The 12,987-nt window shown below is 40.6% G+C and overlaps 1 protein-coding gene across 14 annotated transcripts in view; it reads right to left on the bottom strand.

Annotated features, from left to right (window-relative positions):
* Positions 1-12,987, bottom strand: part of NRXN3 (neurexin 3) — a gene marked incomplete at both ends in the record, with an annotated part of 1,625,679 nt that overhangs the window by 597,825 nt on the left and 1,014,867 nt on the right. The window lies entirely within an intron of this gene.

Raw genomic sequence — 12,987 nt, 5'->3', positions numbered from 1 at the left:
CACACACACACACTCACACACACTTTACAAAGATACCAAAATATGCTTTTATAGGAGTTGAGAATTTCACCTGAACTCAGGGCAAAAGAGAGCTTCCAAAGTACATTGATGGGTAGGTAATACTCAAATTTTAGCATGTTCATTTAGATAGTAGGGTTGGTAATTTTTTTTTAAACTTATGCCAATACCCACCCAGCATGTTATACAGACATGATATTCTATGGCTGACAACATGGAGGTTTCTGTACATATGGCTAATAAGAGCATTCCATCAAAGAATGCTGCTTAAGCCTCAAAATTATAGCTTCCAAGTTGCTCTGAATCTTAATATAAAGCCTTGTGTCCTTCTACTTGGGAATGGTCAAGAGACAGTGAATGATTAGAATTCCATTTCCCTAATAGTTCATTATTAAGACTGGGGTCAGGCGTGCAGGCCAGAGAGAGTGTGTGTGCACACACTCACATTACACACACATTTAAAGTGTGTAAACCTCTAACCTCCAGCTGCAGAGATCTCAAAGAGGAATTCCAGCAGAGGCAGGCCCTAACAGCTGACAGAGGAGTGGAGGCTGAGAGCCAGCCACCTCTGCCCTCACCTTGTACCTACGGACCCAGGAACCATCCACTCTCCCCAGGCCTCTGTGAATGTCAATAGCCATTTGTCTTCTCCAAAATGTGGAGCTCGCCCTGCTTTGAAGGGTCTCTTCTGAGTGCAGCAGTTGCAGTCGGTGTGGCTGCCTCTCTGTCGGCATCTGTCCTCTCCCCTAATTCCTGACACAGAAGTGACCGTTTCAATTTTTTAATAGAAGGCTTATGCCTTTGAAAAATGTTTGCAAAGATTCTTCTTCTCCTACTCCTTCTTTTCCCCCATGTCTCAGAATTCAGTGACAAGAGAGCACCCCCAACCTTGGCATAGGGATTTATGTGCATGGGGAGAAATTTGAGAATCAGGCATTTCCCTTGTCCTTTTAGAAGAAGTGGTGGGCAGGAGAGCCCAAGGAAACAGGGGCTTATGATTATTTCACAAAATACATACTGACGCAGTCTTTCTTACAAACAATTTCACACAATGTGTGAACCAGCATTCCAGGTCCTCCCCATTTGCTCAAAACTCCCCTTCCCCTATGTTCCCCTGTTGCTGATGTCTGGGATACCCTAAGACATAATCTGAGCTCCAAAACCATGCTTCTCTCCCTACCCCCACCTGATCAGGATCTGAGATTGCCACCACGGGCTGGGTGGCATTTGGGCCAGAGAAGAGGCAAGAAGGAGGGAAACCTCCTTGACCACTAGCCCCTAGCTGTCAGCTTCTCAAAGCCCCAGGTCCTCTCCCCAGTACCCTCTCCCATCCTCACTCCTTCTCACCCACTACAGCTACTACTTGCCTGTGGGACTTGAGTCTCTTTGGAGGTCAAGGAGGATATATGGTGCCGAAGAAGAAAATCCATCCTAGAAGGTAAAATCATGACTTCCCATCCCTTCTAATCCTCGACACTCTACAGGCATATCCTCCTCGTTCTCTCCACCTCCCCTGCACTGCCCCATCTGGGGACTTAGATCTCACCCACCCTCTTCCTGGATTGGGTTTATCCTTCTATTCCCTACCTATCTCAGGTAAGTAAAGTCCTCAGGCCTACCACAAATGCTTCCTCTTCCATCAAGTGTTTCCTAATCCTTCAATCAGAATAAAGCTCTCCTTCCTGTGCTCTTACTGAATTTCTGGCCTGGGACTGAACAGTTCCTCTCCATGAATGCTAATCTGCACATATGTCCGTCTCCTCCCCTCACAGAAGGAACTGAGTATCCATCAACTTTGCTCACTTTTCTGGCACAAATAGGATTGGGTGTGGAACCAACTGAACAAAAAGTGTGGAATTTCACTGAACTGTGTTCTGCTTCTGTTCTTTATTAACCGCTGAAGCCCCACTCACTCCTTCAACTTCCATCCCTTCTCCTCCACCCCTCCCCATCCCCAGGGCTCTGATTATTCCCCTCAACCAGATCTAACTCTCCTCTTCACTCCATCCCAGAGCATCCAGCCCAGCACCTCACCACAGCTTTTCTAGTTGGAGCCTCTTTCTGTCCTTGAGTCCCCTCTTCATGTCCACCTTGACCCAGATATAAGAGCTACCCTCCCTGGAATATTTGGAGACAGAAAGTGCACAGTTGGGTAGCCCAGGCCTTGTCATCAAATCTGCAATGGTAAGAAATATGTTGTTAGCACCCCAAACCAGAATTCCAAATACATACTCCTTTAGAAAACATTTCCTATGTAGCCAGGTACCTGATAATAGTAGTGGTGCTAGACTAGGATATTGGGAAAGTCCTGGGTTAGTAGATGTTTGAGTTCTGGAAATAGAATACATTCTATCTCTGGGAAGAGAGAAACATGATCTGAGCTCTGAGAATTCATCAAGTAACTTCCGGAATACAGCCCTTTTGGAAACTGAGGTCTGCCTGCTCTTCTGTTAGGCTGTGGGCGGCAAGTGGGGTGGTGGTATGACTATGATATCGGGCTTTCTATTTCTGTAACATGGCAAGGATGCTGAGGAATTCAGCCCCCAGACTGAGAAATGCAGAAGAGCACCCGATACTAAATCGTGCAGAGACAATATACACCTATGTTGTGGGCGGCTATGGGGGTGGGTGCAAGGGACTTGTCAAAAGTACCCTTTAACACGTGTCTCCCTGTTCTCTGCTTTAGCCTAGTTCTGTGGGCCCTAAATGCAGGAGAGTTTTCTTTTCCATTTCATTTTTCTTGTTAATCACTTTCTTTTCAATGTTCTTTTAAGATATGCCATCCTTCCTATCTATTGGCACCCCAAGACTTCTCTTTCAGTTTTCATTCTTACAACATTATTCAATTTTAACTAGACCCTTTAAAACAGAATGTACATAGTGATGAATCCTCTTTAAATCCATAGTGTATGTGTATTTGTGTATGAGAAACATGACTGGTATCCTTTAAGGTAGTGATAAGGTAAATATATATGTATTGACTTACCACAAATGTGAGAAAAATGTGAAATAGAAAATACATTGACAAGGCTTGAGTAAATTTCAGGGCAACCCATAATCAGTGTCACTCCATAGTTCAAATTCATCAGCAATTGCCCTCTGGTACAGTTGAGTGAATGCCATTCTTCACAGCATGGACAGGTAAAGAGAAGGGTGGATAAGAAAGAACAGGAGAAGAAAATAGACTTTCTTCCCAAGTTCTAACCTTTCCATGGAATATGCTGAAGAGAGATCAGCACTGCATCCAAAAGACCCCAGAATAGCATTCTTGGGCTCAGTTTTCACTCAACATTATGACTCCAAGTTGAAGAAGAAAAAATTGTATATACATAGGAAAAACTGAAGCATTACTATTGATGTGAGAACCAGAGTGATGTTCCCTTCAGAGAAGGGTCTTAGAAAAACACTAGAGAAGGTATAATTGCTGACAACAGAACAAGTTCTTCATTTGAAAGACAGAAGTTTTCTGTATGAGACAATGTGAATCAGAAGGTAGGAAAAAAGGCTGGAAGCAGAGCTTAGAATAAAAACTAATACCGCCTCTCTTATCACTGTAAACAGCAGACAAGGAAGGCCCTTCCTTTTGACACACAGTGTTTTTATTTAACTTCATAAACAAAGGCTCAGCCTCTCCTGCCCTACCAAGGGACTAACTAAAGGTAGGATAGTGGGATCCTTTTACCAGCAGACACACATGGACTACATAGGTTGTGATTCTTCTCTGTTTGGTTGCCTCTTATCTCTTTCTGCAAATGTGTCAACCTGGGATGCTTGCAGAAGAATCCAGAAAAGAAAAGGCGAGGAAAAAAAACTCCCACAAACCTTGCATAGTCTCTCTCCGAGTCAGTTTGTTTGAAGGACGTCTGATCTCTCTGATGTTTGACATAACCAAAAGACACCTCCATTTTTTTCCTCAAAAGAGATAGATGTGAGGGTTGAAGGAAAATACCAAACTTTCTTCTCCAGAAATTCTACCTTCACTGTCATACATCCCTCTTTTCTCAGACCACCTGTATATTTGGGTGTCTGATTCACACAAGGCAGTAGGATGATTTGAGCCCATGTCATCTCCACCCAGAAAGGAAGGACTAGTTAAGTAAATTTGCCATCAACAATAAGCCAAGAGCTGAAAGCTAGCTTATTTCATTTCCACACAAAACCTAAAGAACTAATCCTCAGAGAAATGATAAAACTCAATAACTACAGGAGCTCCAGAAGATGAAAGAACAGAGCTCAGATTTGAATTAAGAAAAAAAAAAAATCAAGTCTGAATTCATAGAAACTGAAGGAGAACAGATTGTTTCAAAAAAAAATTATAGCCTTCTGCAGAAAGATTTAAGCATGGATGTGGTAAGAAAACACCACATGAGCTGGTGGAGGGGAGTGGGCATTTACTATAGTAAAGATTAAAACACCAATGCTACACATTCTGAAAATGAGAAGCAAAACTGATCCTATCTTTTTATTCCAATCAGTACTATCTTACATTGGTCAACTTACTTTCTCCTATAAAGGAGTCTTTAACCACTGGTGTTCAAAATATTACAGAAGAGAATAGTCACAGGCTGTTTGTTTTCAGGCTGTTTTAGGTAAAACAACAGAAAAAGTGTAAAACTGAATTTGAAGAATCCTTCCTCTCATTGTACAATTTCTTGGCCTATAAGTCAATTTCTCAAGGATAATATAATTATTTTATGGGGGGGAGGGTTCCTGATGTTGCTCTTGCTTCATACATTTAAAAACCAGATGCTACTTGTACTAAACTTGGTATGATGCCTTTCAGAGTGATTTATTCAGTCATTTCTTCTCCTCTCTAAATTTTCTTACTTCCCAAATATACAAACGCATTCTCACATGCACTTGTTGTTGACAAAAGTTTCTTCGAGACAGGCACCCACCTCCAGTACCAACCAATCACTGCCAGCACCACCGCCATGACCACTACCAGGGCTGAGAAAGACAGTTGCCATCCACAGAACTTCTAGCACGTGCCCGTTTATTTATTTATTATTTTCTTGTTGCTCATGGAAGATGCTTTAAATTGTAGTAAAATATACACAACATAAAATTTACCATTATAACCATTTTAAGTGTACAATTCAGTGGCATAAAGCACATTCACATCATTGTGCAACCACCAGCATTATTCATCTTCGGAACTTTTTCATCATCCTAAACTGGAACTCTACTCATTAAACAATAACTCCCCATTCCCACCTTCCCCCAGCCCCTGGTAACCACCCTTCCACTTTTTCTTTATAAATCTGACTATTCCAGGTATCTCAAATGCATTGAATCATATAATATTTGTCCTGTGTCTAGCTCATTTCACTTAGCATAGTGTTTTCAAGGTTTGTCCACATTGTGGCATTTATCAAAATTTAATTCCTTTTTCATGCTGATTAATATTCCATTCTATGCATATGCCACATTTTGTGTATCCATCCATCCCTAAATGGGCATTTGAGTTGTTTCTTCCTTTTGGCTATAGTAAAGAATGCTGCTATGACCACTGGGGTACAAATAGCTGTTCCTGTTCCTGCTTCTACTTCTTTTGGGTATATGCCTAGAAGTGGAATTGCTAAATCATATGGTAATTTGATGTTTAATTTTTGAGGAACTACCATACAGTTTTCCACAGTGGCTGCAGCATTTTACATGTCCACCAACAATGCACAAGCTTTCCAATTTCTCCACATCCTCACTAACACTTGTTGTTTTCTGTTTTGATTTTGCTTTTTATAATAGCCATCCTAATGGGTATGGAGTAATATCTCATTGTAGTTTTGATTGCATATCCCTAATGATTAGTGATGTTGAGCATCTATCCATGTGCTTATTGGCCATTGTATTACCTTCTTTGGAGAAGTGTCTATTCAATTCGGTTTTTTTGGGTGGGGTGTTTTATTGTTGTTGCCGAGTTGTAGCAGTTCTTTATACATTTGGAATATCAGTCCTTTATCATATACGATTTGTAAATACTTTCTCACATCCCATTGGTGTCACCTTCCCTCTGTTGATAGTCTCCTTTGATGCACAAAAGTTTTTATTTTGATGAACTCCAATTTATCTATTGCCTATGCTTTGGTGTTATATCCAAGAAATCATTGCCAATTCTAATCTCATGAAGATTTTCCTCTATGTTTTCTTCTTAGAGTTTTATAGTTTTAGTTCTTATATTTAGGTCTTTAACCCATCTTTTTAACATTTTTATTGGAGTATAATTGCTTTACAGTGTTGTGTTAGTTTCTGCTGTATAACAAAGTGAATCAGCTATACATATACATATATCCCCCTATCCCCTCCCTCTTGTGTCTCCCTCCCACCCTTCCTAACCCACCCCTCTAGGTGGTCACAAAGCACCGAGCTGATCTCCCTGTAGCACATGCCTCTTTAAATAGCTGACATCTGGAGGAACTATCTGATACTTGTTACACTCCACTCAGCATGAACGGAGGTTGGCAGGGAATTTAGCAGCATGTCGTATTTTTAAAATACCTCACACCTCCCCCTCACACTCCCTGCCTTCGGAGAGAGGTTTAAGCAATGCACTTGTATGTTCGATGCGTGAGCCTACCACCTTCCTCCCAGACATGCAAATGCTTTAAAAAGAGGGCCCAAAGATTTTGATCTAATGCCAAGGTGGGCCACCTAAATTAAATACAAATAAGACAACAGCCAACACCTCTTCATTTCAGCAATAAACTATGTGAACTTCATAATTCAGGTTACCTCAATTGTTCTCTCTCTCTCTTTCTCTCTCTCTCTCTCTCTCTCTCTCTCACACACACACACACACACACACACACATACACACACAGACACGAGCTTTAAACATTTTCTAATAAAAGTCCGCCCACTGCTTTACTGAAACTCTTCCAAAGATCATTAGCAGCTTAAGAGAACTGCGTTGACTTGACAAAATTAATGGGACTCTTTAATTCAGTTGTGACCTGACAGAAAGCCACCTGCTTTGCCTCCAGCAGATCAGGCTCTCTAAAGACTCTCCGTCCCTATTCCAGCTGCTGGGAAGTCAGATGAACAAATATCCGAAGATCAATGCTGGGCACGTAAACTCTTGGAAAGCCTAGATCCCTCAGTGGTGAGAGCTGCCCCAGATATTTAGTAGCTGTTCTTTACAGTCTTGTAGCAAATTGAACACAGAGGTGTGTGGAGGTGCTAGGGGGCGCTCTACCACAGGAAATAGCGTTGGTGACTTAGTATAGAGCTTGCAGAAAGGGGGAATTCTGTGTAACTGCTAACAGTCTGATAAGTGTTATCACAGAAAATGTCGATATTCACTGTTGACTCATGCAAACAGTAATTGTGAATTGTGAATTAATTAGGAATAGTGCTAATAAAACAACTCCAAGAGTTTGAGAATTTTACCTTTCCTTGGAACAGCCCACAGCATTTAATAAGGTCGAATTCTATAATTCTTCTTAACATTCCTTCAGGTGGCAGAACTCTTCTGGGAAGTGTGTGCGTGTGTGTGACAGAGACGGGGGGGGGATACACAGGGAAAAAACAATGCATTTAATAGATATACAAGCAAAGTATTCACCCTCAAGCACTCCTGAGATAAAGCTTTTTGTCTTTTCCTTTTCCAAGAGTGAGTATGGGATTATTATACACTCTCTAGTTATGTGCCCCCAGATTCTCCATGGCAAATATTCAATCCTAGATTCCAAAAGCTCACAATTGGGGAAATCTGATAGAATCATCCTCTGCTTCAAAAATAGAGGAATAGAGAGTAGTGATCTAAGACAGCACTGTCAATCAGTTTCTTGAGCAGGGATTTAAAATCCATTGTCTGAAGAAGAAAATGTGTCTGGCTATTATCATAATTATCATCCCATTGGTCTTCAGCCACCAGGTTTACTGTGTAGTAATTTCAGAATCTAAGATCCTTGCCATATAAGAGGGTGTTGAAAATTATGCTTAAGCGTTTGGAGATATGCAATGGATGAGAAGAATAATAAACATTTATTTTTTACTACATGCTAGGTATTATGATAAGTGTTCTAACACAGATGATATCATTTAACACTGAAAACAACTTACAACAGCTACAATTATCCCCATTTTATAAAGGAGAAAATTGCGGCTTAGAAAGGTGAAGTAACTCAGCCAATGTCACATAGGGATTAAATGGCAGGATATGAAAATGTCTCTGGCTCTGGACATCACACATTTGTACCCTATTCTGCCTTTTAATCACTACCTGAAACACACCTGGCATGGTAAGCAATCTGAATTAGCTATCTGTATTAGCTATCATTAGCTGGTATTCCCTGGTGCTAGGATGATCTGGCTTGTTGTGGAGAAGGTCCAGAGTACATCTTGAATGCTGAGAAAAAAATTTATTTCCAGCATTATAAAGGCAGGAAACATAGTTGAAGCAGATGGTCTGGGCCACTTCCTGATAGTGTAACTTTGTGATCATTTCTAAGCAATGAGTTTGGGAGGACTGAAGAAGAATTCCATTTCAACACAGGGTCAGGGAATCCAGGAAAGCTTCCTGAAAGAAGAAATAATTGAGTTGTATCTTTAAATGGTCTGTAATGAAATGAGGATGCCACTCCCTTTCAATGAGACAGGTCTTAAATCAACACTGCCCTTCTGAGGATTATGAAAATGGAGGAAAAATTGCCAAATAAAGGCAGGTGAAAAGTGAATGAAGTGAAAAGATGAATGAAGGGGAATTGAAGAGACATCTATTAAACAACAAAAATTAAAAGTGCCTCCCAAAGCATGAGCAATGTTTTTTGCTGGTGTTTCCCTCTGAAGTCTGCAATGCAAGACAATGTTTTTCTTCACATTTCTTTCTTGTCCTTCCAACTGATTGTAGCTAAAGTGGTCTGAGGCCAGCAAGCTAATGTACTTTGACTGGGAGGCGGGAGGTCTCTGATCCTAGGCAGCCTCCTGGCTGGTCTGCCTGTGTACCCATCCCCTGTTTAGCACCATTTCAACATAAATCATTAAAGCTCCTATAAAGGAAACAAAGAAATACACTTAATATCTCCCCTCTCTTCTGCTGGAGCCTGCACAGCAGAGTGAGAAGGTGAAATATCCATTTTCAATGTCTAAAATTGTCTCTGAAAAGTCACCAAGGAGCCTCATTAAGTAACAGTCTTTGCAAATAATAAGCTGATTTTCTCCATGGCTTGAGACCAATTGCTCTTTTTGTTGTTGTTAACAGATAACAGATTGCTGAAAGTGAGTTTCTGACACACAGTCTTCAGCATCAACTAGGATTAACAATATATTTTGGGGGCATCGCTGCCTGCCATGCTTTCTTGTAGCTGTGAGGGCAGCATAGGCCATTATGCTGGACTCTTCTCCGAGGAGGACGCGGGAACTTTTGGAAGAGCCATCAGGTTGCACCCAAGGTGTTATGGCAGAAACACATGGCTCTCAGACTTTCCCCTTGCCTATAGGAAGAGGGGAGGTCCAGAATAAAATAATTTAGACCATAGAATAGAAATGAGGAATGGAGCCATTCATGTTATAATTTTCTTACTTTTTAGCTCACCTTATGCTGACCAAATGAGAGCAAGCCCATGAGCTAAAACCATGAAGTTACCAATGTACCCTGCTTAGAAGAACCCCACACTTTGCCCCAATATTTTGAACACACACTTTCTTGATTAGCAAGAAGTCTAGCCTTGCCCTAGGATCCCCTGCCCACTCCACTTATTTTCTAGAAATTCCTGGTTGGGAGAAGAGCTTACATCTATCAGATTTCCAGCCTCATGCTCTAGAGGCCAGTGTGTCCTTGAAAGCTTTTACTCTGTCCCCAGTAGAGCTGGCAACCACATCTAGATTAGTATCTTCTAGGGCACTTGTCCCTCTACAGCCAGTGGTAGAACATCTTCCTCCTGTCACAATGCAGCACTTTCAGGGGTCTCTCCCATGGAAGAACAGGAAAGCCCTGAGAGACATGTTCTCTCCTTTGCAAACCATCTCTTTCCCAGCACCCACAGGCAATTCAGGGAAAGAAGATCTAAGGATATTTAGAATTAGTTTCGAACTTGACCTGGAACCACTTCTTTTCCTCGACATCCTAGGCATGCTATTTAGTCTAGCTGATGGGTCACTCATGGTGAATTTCCCTGAGGACCCCAATTTCTCTCTTTTTGGTCTCAGCTCCTTGTCAGCTTTCCAGTCTTCACAAGATCTCTATGTGACTGAATCCCATGGGTTCCATGTAAATCAATGGATGTGGCTGGGCAGCCCTTGCAGTGCATTCTGAACATTTTCTTAACAGTTAAAAAGTTCTCCAAATGTCATATTATAAGGGGGAGGCTCATCTTCCCAGAGCACAGAAGAAAGGTGTGTTCTAGCTCCACGTGCCAGTAGAACAATCTTGTTTCTGACTTCACCAGCCCCTCCTCCTCTCCTGGTCACTGGTCTGGAGGTCTCATTCACTTCTTTCAGAGTCATTTCTGCATTATCTTACTTTTCAAATTCCCTCTGAAATGCCATCAACTTTCTCTTAGATCTGAGACAATTCCTAAGGTACCATCCCTGGCCACCCACCAATCTCCACCCCCCCATCCCCCTGCCATACATATACAAACATCCTGTTTCTATTTACTTACTCCTCTCAATATCTAATCTCCTTCACACTGATCTTTGGGGAAACCATAGATGATAAAAGGAGATTCTACTGCAGCTTAAGTAACTGGCACGATGGGAGGAAACAAGACATCAACCACAAGATCTTACAGAAATTAAAAAAAAAAAAAGGATCCTGTTTTCCATATAAATATCTCTAGTAATTAAAAAAGGACAATGACAGAAACAGAAGAAACAGATAGGGTGAAAAATAAATGAAAAGTAAATAGATTTCACTTCTAAGTCTGATAAGTCAGAAAGGTTTCCTCCTGAGGAGGATGCACTATTAAGATCTTGGAAGATAAACCTAATTTCTGGTTATTATGCATTACTCTTATGCCAATCACCTTGACATCCAGATGTACCTCATTCGAAGAGGTGGAGGTGGAGGCATCTGATTTACCTACTCTAATGGGCAAGACCTTTGGTTACTACAATAGGATATGTAACTACAGGCTAAATAAGTAGATCTTATTTTGGTGGAAGGGATTGGTTACTGTTATAAATTCTTGATAAGGGTATTCTCAGACAGGGAAAAAAATGAGGGTAATGGTGCAACGAACCTGACAATTTCTCATTCTCAAACTTTCCTTTATTTTGTCTTCTATCATGTACAACTTAAAAATGTGCTCCCCACAAGGCTCTATCCTCTGTAACATTGTTCCATATTCTGTCTCTTGATGACATCATGTGAATCAACCCATGGATTCAGCTACTACTTATAAGCAGAGGACCCCAGGTCTATACTCTCTAATCCCATCCAAAATCTAAGCTATAACCAACTATTACAACCAACTCTTTCTGTAGATGACCCAAACTCACCATTTTCATTACTACTTTCCATATGCCCCATATTACCCCAAACTTACTATGGGTTCCATACCTTAATTAGTGACATAATTTTTCCATTTACTCAGGCTCAAAACTTTAAAGTCATTCCTTGGTAGCCCCATTCCCAGAGCCCGGTTCAGTCCCTCAATACCTCTTGGTCTGAACAAATCTAACAGCAATATAACAAATATAACTATAACAAATATAACTAATAACTGATGCAGTTATTAGTTGCCAACTCTTTGTTTGAACAAGGCCTGCTAACAGTTTCCCCAAAGAAATCTTCCTAATGCACAGTTCACATAATTTCACCCCTTTGAACAAAATCTTTCATTGGCTACTTATTGCATACATATGGAAAGTTCCATCTCTGTATTATGGTACTCAAGGCCCTCTGAGGTGTGCAGTATGCCTGGAATCTGGATGAGGGAATGAAACAGAGGCTGCTGGAAAGGGAGAGAGACAGCAGACCATGATAATCCTTGTGATTGATAAAGCATTTGTATTTCAATCTGAGGTCACTGAAGTGTCATCTGGAGGGTTAAGTGGGGACAAATATTGATATTACATGGACTTTAGAAAGTTCAGTCTGGGGCTGGGCTACTTCATAAACATTAAAAAATATCACAAGCTATGAGAGAGCAGGGTTGGTGACAAGTGGTGAGATGTAAACTTAGAATTTTTTCATAAGGGTCAATAAACACACACACACACACACACAAACACACAACTTAAGGCATTGCAATGCAAAATATCAGAGGTAGAAGAATTCCCAAGTTTTTTAAGCATTAAGGATATTAGCCTGAAGAGCAATATAAATGCAAGTTAAAATATAAAAGCAGCTTATATATGTAAGCAAAACTTCAGAGAAAAACATATACATAATGTGAAAAAGGAGTGGGGAATGGATTCAAGGAAAAAGAATAAGACAACTACCTAGCTCTTGGCTATTTCCATTTTAAAATAAGACTGGGAAAGTTAGAAGGGAAAAAATATTTATTTTTGAAATGGAAAAAAAATAAGATGATAATTTTCTGTCGAATAGAATTGTGTGGGGGAACTTGCTGGTCTTTCTTCGCAGAAAAAGGCCTGCCGTGGAAGGTTCTGCAGATGAAAGGGTTTGATTAGTTTTAAGAATGTGGACTTGTGAAGTGGGTACGTGAACAGATTGTTCTATTACTGCCTGTTAGTAAGGCAATAGCTATTTTGCTAATTTTTTCTTAACCTCTTCTTGTTTTAGGGACATTTAACGTCAGAAGTGCAAAATAAGACTGCAGGACTTAGAAGCAGAATTTTTCTTCTGGTCCATAAGCTGCAAATCTTTTATAATTCATCTTCCATTGGGAGTAAAGATATTTAGGTAGCTGGGAATGGGGAAATGTAAGTAGAAACTGTGGAGGTGACAGAAAAGAGAGACTATAATTAAATAATAGCATGTAACACATCTAGTTTGGTATTTCCTTTTCTTGTCCTTTATAGCATGGTTTGCACAATCACATGCCTCCAGAGTTTAAGCAG

The sequence above is a fragment of the Mesoplodon mirus genome, assembly GCF_964341445.2.
Source record: "Mesoplodon mirus genome assembly, chromosome: 4".
Lineage (NCBI taxonomy): Eukaryota > Metazoa > Chordata > Mammalia > Artiodactyla > Ziphiidae > Mesoplodon > Mesoplodon mirus.
This window is presented reverse-complemented; position numbering and strand designations above follow the sequence as displayed.